Below are 13,451 nucleotides of genomic sequence, written 5' to 3' on the forward strand. Positions count from 1 at the left end.
AGTTTAATGGTATGGCCGATGAGGATCCAAACAACCATATAGAGAACTTCTTATCAGTTTATGATATGCTGAAGATTAACGGTGTATTGGATGATGCTATCAGATTGAGGGCTTTCCCATTTTTACTCAAAGGGAGAGCCAAGAAGTGGCTTCATTTCTTGCCAAAAGCATCCATCACGACTTGGAATGAGATGGTCGAAGCTTTCCTTGCAAGATACTTTCCTCCGGGGATGTCGGCCAAGCTTCACAATGAGATATCGTCATTTGTGCACATGGAATTGGAATCATTGTTTGAGACATGGGAGCACTTCAAGGACCTTTTGTGCAGGTGCCCACAACACGAATTTCCCGAATGGATGATTATTCAGACTTTCTATAATGTGTTGAATCCGAGTATAAGGCAATTGCTAGATGCCGCCACAAGAGGTACAATGGGGAATAAAACCCCGGAAGAAGCCCTACAATGCGTGGGAAAAGAAGAAAGTGACCGAACTCCATGAAATAGATGCAGTCACTTCTTTGGCGGCCCAAGTAAAATCATTGAGTAAAAAGTTAGACCTTCTAACTTCTAATAGAGTGGTGGCCGTGACTACTTGCATCGGGTACGGTGGAGGATATGCCTCCTCCGATTGCCTGATAGCAGTTGGTGGTACACCCTCCACTGAGCAAGTTGATTATGTGGGTAATGCAATGAGAAACCGAGGTAACCCTTATAACAATACCTACAATTCAGGTTGGAGGAACCACTCTAATTTTTCATGGAACAACCAAAGGCAACAAAAGGCCACCGCACCACTAAGTTTTCAACAATAACAAGCCCCAAACATGGGTAATCGAGTTTCAGGTTTGGAGACCGAGATGACCGATCAAGAGAAGGCCTTGACTTGATTTGTGCAATCATCAGAGTTACAGTTCCAATCGGTCGAGGCTACACTTCGTAAACACACCGCTTTATTGCACAATCTAGAAAATCAAGTGCGGCAAATTAGAAAGTCTCTATCAGAGACCTCAAGGAAGTCTACCTAGCAACACCAAGACTAATCTAAGAGAACAAGTGAAGGCGAGCACTTTGAGAAGTGGTCGTGAAGTTGAAGGTAGACCTCATAGTGAGAAGACCAATGTTTAAGCACCGGAGGTTGTAGAGGTTAAGATGGAAGCAACCAAGGATAAAGAGGTTGCACCCCCACCTTACAAGCCAAGAATCCCTTATCCCTTTGGATTGAAGAACGACCAAGTGGATGAGCAGTACAAGACGTTTCTGGATTTGTTTAGGCAACTACATATAAACATTCACTTTGTTGAGGCATTATCCCAAATGCCTAGGTATGCCAAGTTCTTGAAAGATTTATTAACCAACAAAATGAAATTGGAGGAGAGTGCCTCCGTGATTCTAGATGCATCTTGCCCGACAGTGTTGCAAAAGAACATGCCGAACAAGAAGAAAGACCCAGGAAGTTTCATCATCCTGTGCAACATTGGCAATTTGGGTGAAGAAATGGCATTGGTAGATTCTGGGTCTAGTATCAATGCCATGCCATATTCTTTCTTTCAGAAGCTAGACTTAGGAGAGCCTTGGCCATCATTGAAGATGTGCTTGTCAAGGTCGACAAGTATATATTTCCTGTAGACTTTGTGGTGTTGGACGTCGATGAGGATGTAGATGTTCCTTTGATACTTGGGAGGCCATTCTTACACACTTCCAAGGCATTGATTGACATGGACGGCGGCGAGTTGACACTGAGGGTTGGAGATGATAAGCTCACATACCGCCTCGCCGAAGCCATGCGGCATTCTCTTGACTTTGATGATACTCTTTATTTTCTCGACACTACTGATGAGATAATTGATGAATATGTGCAAGAAATATTCAATCCGGACCCGTACAAAGGGTTACTAGACCAAGATGAGGTTAATGAGGAAGTAATGGTGCTTTGTCTAGAGGAGAAGGTGCCATCTACCCCAGGGATCATGAAGAAGGTGCTCCGGAAGATGAAGCGGGCAAGGAGACTCCACTGGAAACGCTTCAAGGCTGTTGGGGATGCGCAAGAACCAAACAAGTTGGATGAACCTTTGCTAGGATATACCGAGCTGGATGACTCCACCTTTACCTTCAAGAGGCTTTTCTCATCATGCTTTCAAGTTATGGGTAAGAGGGCAACCTTCATCTATGAGCCCCGTGAGGTAAGACAAGGTACGTCAAGGTTAGTGACGTTAAACAAGCACTTTCTAGGAGGCAACCCAAATTTTTACTGTTTTCCTAGTTCTTAGATTAGAGTTTGCATGAATAAGAATGAGTGTTGGTGTCTTGGTCATTAAATGCTTTTGTTATGATTTTTCTTGTAGATTTTTGATGTCATCGTGTGCTTTGTTGTGTTTTGGTTATTTTAGCTTATTTTCAGTGTTGTCTCTGAGTAAAGTTGCTTTGTAAGGCAGGCTTTGAGTTTATATATATGTTCAGGAATTTTCTGCAGAGCCTACAGTGTTTTCGAAGTGTCCAGAGAAAACACACATTCTTGTGGAATTTCTGCATAGGCGTGCATTTTCGTTCAAAAATCATCTAGAGAGGGCACAGGGGCGTGGACTGGCCCCTGTGAACGACCTTGTGACAGTCCACGGGCGTGCGTTTTCCTGCAGAGACTTACAAATTTATCCCGAGAAGGCACAGGAGTGTGGACTCGCCCCTGTGGATGACTCTCTGACATGCCCGAATATGCGTGTACACCGCAAGTGCACGGGTGTCGAAGTAATAATTACCCCGGTGAGTGGGTAGTCTAATCCACAGGGAACGAAAGTATTAGTATTAACCAATTCTTAGTTATTTAGTTGAAATCAATGGATGTGATGAAATGAACTAATTGCAAGAGAATTAATAAGCAAGCAAACGAGCAAGAAAACAAGTAAAGGAGATCTCAATCAATAAAGATGAGGTACCCGGACAATGCCCCTCCTAGGATCTAACATGAAGCTTATGATTCACTAAATGCTTCTAATAGAGACTTACAAATTTATCCCGAGAAGACACAGGAGTGTGGACTCGCCCCTCTGGATGACTCTGTGACATGTCCGAATATGCGTGTAAACCGCAAGTGCACGGGTGTCGAAGTAATAATTACCCCGGTGAGTGGGTAGTCTAATCCACAGGGAACGGAAGTATTAGTATTAACCAATTCTTAGTTATCTAGTCGAAATCAATGGATGTGATGAAATGAACTAATTGCAAGAGAATTAATAAGCAAGCAAACGAGCAAGAAAACAAGTAAAGGAGATCTCAATCAATAAAGATGAGGTACCCGGACAATGCTCCCCCTAGGATCTAACATGAAGCTCATGATTCACTAAATACTTCTAAACCGAGTCTAATTAGTTGAGGTAATCCAAGAACAACTGACCCTTGCCTCCAAGCCACCGGTACTAGTCCCCTACAAGGTCGCGGCGGAGAAATCGCTCAATCTCAACACCTCACACCCCATATGACCGCAATACGCTCTAAGGACACCTAAGAGTGAAACCGATTCCTAAAGATAGATCCAACCCTAATTCCCGGCGAAGGATCTCTAACCCACTACAAGGTCCCGACGGAGAAATCTCTCAATCTCATGCCTCACACCAAATATGGTTGCATAGAGTTTAAAGAATACAGAGATGGGAAACACTCAATCGGAAGGGAAAGGGGACACTCCACTATCTCATGACTCACCCTTTCAACCCTCTTTAACCTTAAAGTTCTAACTCTAATGGAGACCTCTCTCAAATCAAAGTAACAAATCATGCGAATCCAATCAATCACAAGGATTAGTTAAATAAGCAAGCAATGGGAATACAAGATTAAAACTCAAATCAACTCAGATTTAATAGAAACATAAAGCAAATCATTACAAAAACATAGATCCTAGGGTTCACATGCCCAAATACCTACTAAGGGTTAGCCCTCCATGGAGAAAGTTAGAAAACAATGATTATTACAATGAAAAGCAATGAAAACCATGAAGTAAAACCCCCTTAAATTCGTGATGATGGCCTTGATGGGTCGCCCAACGTCTTGAAGAATCCTTCTCCGAAGCTAGGTCGCCGAAGGCTCCCTTTATGCTATGACGGAGAGAAGATCGATAAAAGTTGGTGATGGACGCCCCCAATATCGCCAAAGACCTCCTCCAAAACCCTAGCCGCCTTGCCTTCAAAGTGCTCGCGAAAACCCTCGCCAAAAGTCCCTCAAAAATAGGGCAAACGGCCTATTTAAAGCCCAAAACCGCGCCTGTCACGTGACCTCACGCGCCCGTGTGGATTTTCCACGCGGCCGCATGGGCTGCAAGAATTTCCACGTGAATAGTGAAATTGCTACAGTAAAATTGCTGCATTTCTGTTGCTACAGTACTATTCACAAAACGCGATTCAAACACTCTTCTCTTGAGGCCACATGTCCGGGCACACATCCATGTGGTAGGCTATAAAACTTTTCTTCATTGACGTATCTTTGAGAGGTCTTGCAATCTTCACAAAGAGAAGGAACATGAAGATGTGGCTGCCTTTGTGCCCTTCCAACTAGTGAATTGACTTGAATCTTCTTAGAAGTTGGCACACATCTACATGTTTTTGAACTCCTCTCATGTCTTGGTACTTGAATTTAACAAGAACTCCCAACATTGTGTCTTTATAGCCTATCTTTGCTTCTTTTTTACTCTTCAAGGTATTCACAACCTATATGCATAAAAGAACACCAAATACACAATATGAGACATAAACCATAGTAAAAATGATGCTCAATGCATGTAAAACATATATAAAAATATGTCTATTCAAGCACTTATCAAACTCCCCCACACTTAAGTCTTTGCTTGTCCTCAAGCAAAATTAAACATTAAACTCATGGAAAGAAAAGAGAAGTACTTGGCCTTAGGTTCACCAAAAGAGTACAAGAAGAAAATTCTACAGTCATGGAGAGAATCAAACACTTGACAAAACAATCAATGCTCTAGCAAACAATCCAATAAAAAATGAATGTGATAAAATCCAAAAGCGTGTGTGTGTGAAAAACTCAACTCATGTCAACACTATGTCCACTACCAAGTTCTTATTAACACGGGACTTATTTATAAACAGAAAGAATAGGTAGTAGCTTCACACAACCTCTAAGGTAGCCCTTTCCCAAGATGCCTCCCAAGTGGCTTTCACACTTTCGAGGAGGTAGCTCTTTCTACCAAGGATGGTAGCTTTCACACATCCCATGAGATAGCTTTTTCTCTCATTAGGGCATAACAAGTATCCGACTTATGAGAGTAGCTACATACATCATGGGTGGTAGCTCTTTCCACCCCCTATGTACAAACAACAAACAATTTCCAATCTTTTTTTTTCTTTTTTTTTTAAAATAAAAACTAGCATACTAAAGTCCCAAACAAAATGAACTAGAGTCTTCATAGGTCTAATGAGCGAGAAAAGTGCACAAAGAACAATCGGACAAAAATATTCAATAAAGTTGGCACACATCTCCATGTTTATGAACTCCTCTCGAGTCTTAGTCCTTGAATTGAACAAGAACTCCCAACATTGTGTCTTTATAGCCTATCTTTGCTTCCTTTTTATTCTTCAAGGTATTCACAACCTATATGCATAAAAGAACACCAAATACACAATATGAGACATAAACCATAGTAAAAATGATGCTCAATGCATGTAAAACATATATAAAAATATATCTACTCAAGCACTTATCACTCTCCCATAAACGTACGGGTGTGAGTAATTTCCGCACGCCCGTGTGAATCTCTGCAGAGAGTTTCTCCTCCATCCCGAGAAGACATAGAGGCATGTGTCTGCCCTTGTGAACTGCCCTGTAAGAATTTTCGCACGTCTGTTATTTCCACACAGGCGTGTAGAACACTTAGAGTTTTTCTCAGGTTGGACAGAGGAACCACAGGGGCGTGGAGATGCCCCTGTAGGTCAGGCGCATGGGTGTGGGTATTTTCTGCACACCCATGCAGTTGCGTTCAGAGATAGAGGAGTGTTTTCCTGAGGGCGGACATGGGCATGCGTTTTCCCCTGTGGCTCTCTCCCGTAGAGGCGCACGGGTGTGGGTAATTTCTGCACGCCCGTTTGGATGTACAGAAACTCTAGAGTCGTGGGTTTTCTTTAAAATCTAATTGAGTTTCTCCACCTTCACACTTTCAATTGCCTAGAAAACACAAACACTCCCTCGCCCAACCTCACAGCATCATTTAGGAGAGTTTTTCTTGATTTTTACGGCTGATTTGAGGCTTTGCATCTCTAACTCATCGGTAAACCCTTCTCCCTTCTCCATTTTGGTAATTTCTCAACAATTCTTGATTTTACTTGTTAAAACTGGAGGATTTTGCTTTGTTTCTACAATTAGAGGGGGAATGCATGCTTAGGAAAAAGCTAGAGTAGTTTTGATGATGTATTTGTCAGTTTTTAGCATGCGGCCATGCGTTTTTCACGCCCCGTGGATCCACACGGACGTGTGGAAATTCCTACGATCATGTGGATTTCTACAGCATTAACCTGTGAGCATTCTTGATCGAATTTCTTTTCAAATCTTGCAGGAATGGCCCCCGAGTCGAAGAAGTAAGCTGACAAGCATCCGTGAGAGCATTCCCCTGAGTCGGGTCACATGGACTTCGCCATTCCTAAGCATCAGGCTCATTTCGAGTAGTTGTCAAAGTTCAGGAATGGTTAGACCCGATTCCCTGACATGAGCATTCTCAGGGAAGTTCAGTCACCTAAGGATATGGCAGATGAGATCAAGGGGATGTTGTCTGTGAGTAGCTGGCAGCGTCTCTTGTCTATCTGAGAGCCAGTTATTCATCAGCTCACTTTAGAGGTACTTTCATCATTTGAGTTTGAGTGATCGTACTCGAGATTTGACAGTGTCGATGTTATACAGTTCAAAGCACTCGACCATCATTATAGTATGAGTGTTACACAGTTTTTTATTTATCTGGGCTTGTATGATGAGGTTTACACAGATACAGAGGAGTACGATTGATTACCCAAGGATTATTCTGGTAGTCTGACGCCCCAAGGAGCATATAGGACACTTTGTGGGGAGGGGCAGTATGAGCCAGGAGTATTTAAGGGTACTTGCCTTTCTTAGCCATCATACAGATTTATCCATGCCATTCTTAGCAGATCAGTGAACGACCGTGGTGATAGCACAGGGGTACTAAGCAGACAGGAGCTATTATACCTGTACTCCATGGTGCAGAGAGAACCAATTCATCTGGGCACATTCTGGCTTAGTACATGCGCCACCAGAGCCAGTATATCAGAGCAGGAGTCATTTTCTCAGGCCCGTACATCACGAGACTAGTTATCGGCATGGGTCTCCTAAAGGCGATTCAAGGGACCGAGAAGACGAGCACACCTTCTCCTTTGGGCATAGAGATGCTGCGACTGATTGGGATGATTCGCAGGGTCAGGTCTAGGGTTTATGCCTTGGTAACACCAGCTTCCCTGAGGCAGAGGAGCCACCACTAGTACACCTGTTTTCACCATCTTGAGCCTATGATCGATTTGAGAGGCTCGAGAGTGCGGTGGGGGTGTTACGGACAGAGATTGCGGAGGTCCGAGCTACACTGGCCGAGTAGTACATAGAGATTATGGCACGTTTTGACACACTACAGCAGATGCTTGAGCGAGACGTTGCCTCATCGTTTGTTCTGCGACCACGGACTTCTCCAGCTCCTCCAGCATCACCATTACCTTATCCACCGGCACCATACGATTATTCAGTAGCAGCAACAGAGCCAGAGCGTGATACCGACGCTTGATTCATCGTTTTTATTTTTTTCTTTGTTTTATTTTATATTATTGCTAGACTTGCACTACTCAGAAAGGATTTTCCTTCTGAGTATATCTTTTATTTTCTCTTATCTTTGTCTCGAGTTGTATTCATTGCTTTATCTTTTATATACTCGGGTTGTTTTAGTTTTATTGAGCTCCACTGAACCCCCTTATGTATGCGTGCAAATGGTCTTGTCAGTATGGGAATTGAGAACTACTCATGGACATGACCAAGTTGCTTTTGCACTTGGTCGTGTGTGCTTAACAACTCGTTGGAACATCACTCCCAAGGATTTAGCTCCATCAAATGCACCACTAGGAGTCAGGGGAGTATTGTTTTGATTGCTTCTCCCACATATTTCTTGAATGTTTTACATTATTAGTGAGCTTGAATGTGTGCATTGGGGACAATGTACAACTTAAGTGTGTGTGTGGGGGGGGAGTTTCATAGTGCACATGTCTTTTATATTAGTTTTGATTGACATACATGATCACATAGCCAATGGCGGTTCACCTTAGTTGCAATGATTGTATTCTTGAGTTTAGGAGAATTTTAACATTGAATATTTTCATGCTCTAGTTTGTTCTTGAATTTCTAAGAATTTTTGCCCGATTGACACTTGTTGCACTACTCGCTCAATAAACTCTTTTGGAAACTCAAGTTTGATGTTAAAGGGACTAGTTATAATTGTTTCTGTTGTTAATTATGAAAAAAAAAATGGAAAAAAGAAAAGAAAGAACAAAATAGTTTTATTGTTTAGTTGTGCTTGATGGGTGGAAAGAGCTACCACCTATGAAGTATGAAGCTACTCTCATAAGTCGGATATTAGTTATGCCCTAATGAGAGAAAGAGCTATCTCATAGGATGAGTGAAAGCTACCACCCCGGTAGAAAGAGCTACCACATTGAAAGTGTGAAAGCCACATTAGCGGCCGATTTGGAAAGTGCTACCTTAGAGGATGTGTGAAGCTACTACCATCTTTTTAATTTTTGTCACTTTATGTAGATAAATAAGTCCCTTATATTTAGAACTTTGAGGAGTATAATTTGGGTTGACTTGAGTGAGTTAACACACACTTACATGATTTCGGGTTTGTTGTCCTTTTTTTATTCAAGTTTTTAGCTAGAGCATTAATTTTTCGTATTTAGTGTTGAAATTCCCCTTACTTGTAGAATGTTTTCCTTGCATGCTTTAGTGAACCTAAGGCCGAGCACTTTCATTATTTCCTTCTTCTATGCTTCAATATTTTATTTTTGCTTGAGGACAAGCACAAGCTTAAGTGTGGGGGAGTTTGATAAGTGCTTGTGTGATAAGAATGCGAAGTGTTCTTTCCTTATGATGAGCATTACTTTTATCAGGCTTTAGCGCTAATACTTGTGCATTTGTGTTACTTTTATGCATATAGGGTTGTGAAGCTAAGGATTGAAGAAAGAAGCCAAAAGTAGATCGTAATCGCATTGTTTGGTGGAATCTTGGAAGGAACAAATGCGAAGACACAAGTATGACTCCAAGATATGTGAATGTGTGACAACCTCCATGAATTCAAGTCATTACAATGGATTGGAGGGCACAAAGGCAGTCACATTTGCATATCCCGACTTGTGTATTGATGACAAGATCTCTGCCAATGAAGCTTTTGATTAAAGAAGACGTGATCTACGGCATAAACGTATGCCCGCTTATGTTGCCTCGATGAAGAGTGTCTAATTGGCAGTATCATGGCTGACTACTGTAGCAGTACTGTTCACAACCGGCCAGAGAATCCACACGAGCATGTCGAAATTCCCCATTCCCGTATGGAAATTCCACAGGCCCGTGGGAAATATCCACAGGGGCAAATGGATGCCCGATTCCAACCCTATTTAAGCCGCAATTTAGCCCGATTTTAGGAATCTTTTTCACCTTTTCTCTTCCAATTTTCTCCGATCTTGAATGCTTGTTGAATGATTTCTCCCTTAGGGTGACACTAAGGTTGAGAGTCTATATTGATAACCTTTGTGGATGGGTGACACGTCATGAGGGTTAGACAAAGCTAGATTAGAGAAGGTTGAGAGGGTGATTCAAGAGGTAGCGGAGGGTCCCTTTTCCCCTTTGATTTGATTTACTCTACCTCCACGTTCCAAGAGTTCTTTACAATCATAGTAGAGTGAACGAGCTAAGGGATGACCTTCCGCTGGGGCTTAGTTGCAAAGGCAAAAGAGTGAAGCGTTGAAGTGATTTTAGCACCTAGGGCTTAATTGTGACTAGGGACATTCAGCCTGGATGAAAGGGTTAGGTCTACACATAGGAATAGGGTTTATCACTTGGAATCCCTAGAATATCTTGCAACTGTATACAGTGTGAGGTATTGAGATTGATCGATTTCTCCACTAGGACTTGGTGTAAAGTTAGTCATGGTTGATCTTAGATTTAGGACCATATATCTTAGGATCTCCACGACTCATTAATGCATTAGTTAGGAAACATAATAGTTGGTTTTGCACTTGAAATGATTATCTTAGGTGGAACAGTATTTAAGTACCCTACTTTTATCGATTGCCTTATCTCTCACCTACTTGTGCTTCTTTTTCTTATTTCTTTTACTCTTGTTTACACCACACCTTATCAACACAATCATTTTTTATTTTCACTTGGTTAAGTAGCAATTTAAGTATTTTTACTCCCTACTCTCTTTGGATACAATACCCTACTCACCTGGGAATTTATTACTCGACAAACCCGTGCACTTGCGGGTAACACGCAAGGGGTGTTGTTAGTAGTTCAACGTCTTGAAGGATTCCTCTCTGAAGCTAGGCTACTGGTGGCTTCCCAAGTGCTATAATAGCGAAGTAAACTATCAAAGTTGGTGAAGAACACCCTCCAAATTGGCAAAGACCTCCTCTCCAAACCCTAGCCGTCTCACCCCTCAAGAGATACACAAAAGATGTCAAAGAATAGGGCAAATCGGCTATTTATAATCGTAAACCCATGTATGTTACATGCCCCCATGTGCCCATGTGGATTTTCCACGTGACCATGTGGGCTGCAGGAGTTTTCACACGGGCGTGTGAATAGTAATTTTGCTATAGTATTGCTATAGTAAAATTGCTGCATTGATTTACTACATTACTTTGCTACAATACTTTTCATAAACACTGTCCAAACATTCTCCTCTTGTGGCCACATAGTCAGGCACACGATCATGTGGTAGGCTATAAGACTTTTCTTCATCGAAGCATCTTTGAAAGGTCTTGTAATCTTCACAAAGAGAAGGAACATGAAGATGTAATTGCCTTTGCGCCCTTCCAACTAGTGAATTGACTTGAATCTCCTTGGAAGTTGGCACACTTCTCCACATTTATGACTCCTCTCGTGTCTTGGTCTTTGAATTGCACAAGAACTCTCAACATAGTATCTTTATAGCCTACTTTGGTTCCTTTTGACTCTTCAAGGCATTCACAACCTAATTGCACAAAAGAATACTAAATACACAATATGAGACATAAACTATGGTAAAAGTGATGCTCAATGCATGTAAAACATATAGGAAAATATGTCTACTTAAGCACTTATCAGTATTGGAAGTGAGAGTATAGTCGTTCTTGTGCATTCATGTTTTTATGCCGTGTCTCCCCTCTGTTTACAACCTTCATCACCTTCTTCCTGAGATTGGAAGCATTGCACTCATCTTCCTTGTTATTAAGAGTTTGGTGATTTCTTGAGGATAAGCAACAACTCAAATGTGGGGGTATTTGATGAGTGCACTTTGAATATATGTTTGCATGCCCCAAATCTATCATTTTTCTTGTTTTCAAGTTTGCTTTTATGCATGAGCAGTACTATTACAGGTATTTTTGTTATATATGAAGGAATAGGGGCTCGATGTAATTTGGAGTGAAATCGGGAAGAAAACGAGTGAATATTCAAAAAGAGCTCAAGTACTCAAGTTGGACACGGGCTGGACACGCTCATGTCATGCCCACTGAATATCTCAGCCTGACGTCGATCCAGCAAGAAATCTGTGTAAAAGGGTGCTTCCAAGATTGACACGATCAGGACACGATCATGTCCATGCCACTGAAAAAACCAGGCCAAAGGAAATTTTATTGAAGAACAGGTAACACGCGTCGGGTGCTCCTGACACGCTCGTGCCACATCATTGCACGGTCAAGACATGACCGTGTCCCTTCCACTGAATCTTCCAGGTGGAGGCATTCCATTTCACTCAGTTTTCCCCTGACATGACATGGTCTGGACACGCTCATGTGCAAACCGTGTCGAGCTTGAATCCCCTCTATTTAACTCTAGTTTTTAGGGTTTCCTTTCCATCTTTGTTCAGGGATTTTCTTCTCCACTAGGAGAACATTGATAAGATCAAAGATCAAGCTTATCCACACCTTCTAAGGCATCAAGGAACAAGTCGGAGGCACAAGGAAAGTGGTGCTAGCACACGGAGTCGACATTGGAGGCAAATCTCAAAGAGAAGGGAGTCATGTTTTTTTCTTTAGATCTAGTGTTATCTCCTCCATGTTGTATCCACCCATGAGGGCCTAGCCGGCCAAGGTGCCATGGGGTGGAAACTTTATCACTTTGTATGCTTTAAACACTTGAACTTTTCTTGATTTATGGAGTTCTTTTGGTTCTTGTGTTAAATCTTGTATTGGAAAACTTGATGTGCTTGACTTGCGTAGTTGCTTAGATAAAACATGGTGGTGGATTGTCACAGTTGTTGTTGCCCTAGGCAATAGCATAACTTGGTGAGCTTGAATCCATAGTTATCTTTGCAAAACTTGATGTAATTTAGAGCCTTAGTTGCAATATTGCTTTTGAGCACACACTAGAGCCTAAGAATGTACCTAGTAAACCTTAAGAGCAAGTGAGCATCACTAAGTGCTTAGGAAACATCCTAGGGCATTATTCTCTTGTTGTTGACACTCAATCCAATTGCCTATTCTCTTTTCTCTTTTCCTTTACCTCTTTATTCTCTCTTATATTTTAAGTAATCCTATCACCAATTCATTCTTTACTAGAGATTAGTGTTGAGCGAGTACTTTTAGTCCAGTTCCTGAGGTTCTCTAACCCTACCCTTTATGGAGTACTACTATATTACTTGTGTGCGACCCATGCACATGCAGAAAACACATCAATACACAAGACCAAAAGATAAAATAACAAAGAAAAAAATAAAAAGCATAAGAAAAGAAAATGAAGTCTCATGAGTGGAATGCCTCAAGCATTGGTATCATCTGCTGGTGCGGCTGGTGTGTCAGAAGTAATGTCCTCATCCAAGGTCAGCTGTATATGATCAAGTCATTTTTGGGCAAGCTTTTTTTTCCTTGGTGCCATACATGCAAGATAAGAGTCAAGAAAATTCAAATTAGCATAATTTGGTGAAGTGAAGGAATCTACCCGCCCAGGTGTATCTGCTAGAAAATATTTTTGGCCCACTCGGGCTTGTTGGCAGGCCAACCGCATGGGTGGACGAGCTGGAATGTTTTTCCAACCCACGCAGGCACGTGGGCTGCCCATGCATCCACGTGGGATCCCGCCCATGGAAAAAATGCCATGGTCGGGCTACAACGGCATGGGAAAATCTTTCTACAATGATACCAAGGTGTTTACAAGTAATTCCATGAATAAAATTGATAAGAAACCAAGAAATCCACATAGATCT

The 13,451-nt window shown here is 41.8% G+C and overlaps 1 non-coding gene across 1 annotated transcript; it reads right to left on the bottom strand.

Moving 5' to 3' along the window:
- Nucleotides 1-240: 240 nt before the first annotated feature.
- Nucleotides 241-346, bottom strand: LOC120283144. Its single transcript, XR_005543145.1, has one exon. It is a non-coding gene; the product is annotated as a small nucleolar RNA R71 (small nucleolar RNA).
- Nucleotides 347-13,451: the final 13,105 nt, after the last annotated feature.

This window comes from Dioscorea cayenensis, chromosome 18, assembly GCF_009730915.1.
Source record: "Dioscorea cayenensis subsp. rotundata cultivar TDr96_F1 chromosome 18, TDr96_F1_v2_PseudoChromosome.rev07_lg8_w22 25.fasta, whole genome shotgun sequence".
NCBI lineage: Eukaryota > Viridiplantae > Streptophyta > Magnoliopsida > Dioscoreales > Dioscoreaceae > Dioscorea > Dioscorea cayenensis.